We start from the raw sequence: 1175 nt of genomic DNA, 5'->3' as shown, positions 1-1175 counted from the left end.
TGGGCATCCCTGAGGGCTCCAGGGCTGCCAGAGGGATGTCTGACTGCCAGTTTAGGCCCAATCCCCGGGGGAGCGGGCCTAAGCCAGCAGGTGGTCATCCCCTGAGGGTTCCCAGACTTCGAGAGGGCACAGGCTGGGCTGAGAGACCCCCCGAGTGCACAAATTTTTGTGCACCGGGCCTCTAGTTTCTTATAACTATGCTAGTCCCCAATATTCTATTTATGCCTCTAATAAGAATATGAATTATTTTTCTCATTGATTTCCTCTTTGGGATATAAATTTCTTTCTGAAGCATGTTGTAGGCAGTTGTAAACCTTTCAATTCTCTCCTTATTTTCCTCCATTTTTCTATTTGCTATCTTTAATAGGAAGTAGATCTATTCCTCTGTCACCATCTATTTTTCCTGTGGCTTACTGGGACTTCTAAGCCATCTGTGCTCCAGCAGTCTTTTTCCTCTGTCCCACTGCTCTGCCGGAGTCCTGAAACCAGACCCTGCCGCCCGGAAGGCACAATCTGTGCATCCTGCAACTGGAGATGCTGCGCGCCAGAGCAAGGGGTTCGCATTTCACAATGGCATCACCGTTACCTTTCTTCAGAGCTACAATCACATCATCTTTTACAGAAGGTGTGTAACTCTCGTAGCCATTAAGTTTTGTTTCGGAACGAATCTCAAGCCATTTACCCGCCCACCTAGGGGGATGCGGCGGCGCAGGACCTGCAGGTGAAAATCCGTACTGCCCATTCGGGAGCTGCAGGAGCTCAGCCAGTCCCGGTCCGCACTGCCCCTCCGGCCGAGGAGCGCTTTGCTCCGATTCTGCGCCTCCCGTCCCCTGAACGCCCCCTGCGATCCCCGCGGGAGGGAGTTAGGGCCCGGACTTGGGCGTTAGCTCTCGCCTTCCCCGGGGGCAGCCGGAGCGAAGCCCCATTCCCTCTTAGGTGGACCCGGTCACCGGGCGGAGGTAGCCGGTCAGGTTTCCCCGCACCGTTCCATTTCCGCACCACTGCGCGCCCTCACCACAGTAGACAGTCAGCTAGAGAGTCACTAACAGGGGCACACTGGCCTGGAGAGGATTTGGGGAATCCCCACCCCGGGACGGCGGCGCAGGGCAGGACTCCGCTCGGTTGGAGAAGCACCACCGCCACCCAGACCTCCACGCCGGGCGGAGTCCTCCCTC

This window comes from Myotis davidii, unplaced genomic scaffold, assembly GCF_000327345.1.
Source record: "Myotis davidii unplaced genomic scaffold, ASM32734v1 scaffold513, whole genome shotgun sequence".
Taxonomy (NCBI): domain Eukaryota; kingdom Metazoa; phylum Chordata; class Mammalia; order Chiroptera; family Vespertilionidae; genus Myotis; species Myotis davidii.
Note: the sequence above shows the minus strand (reverse complement) of the source record.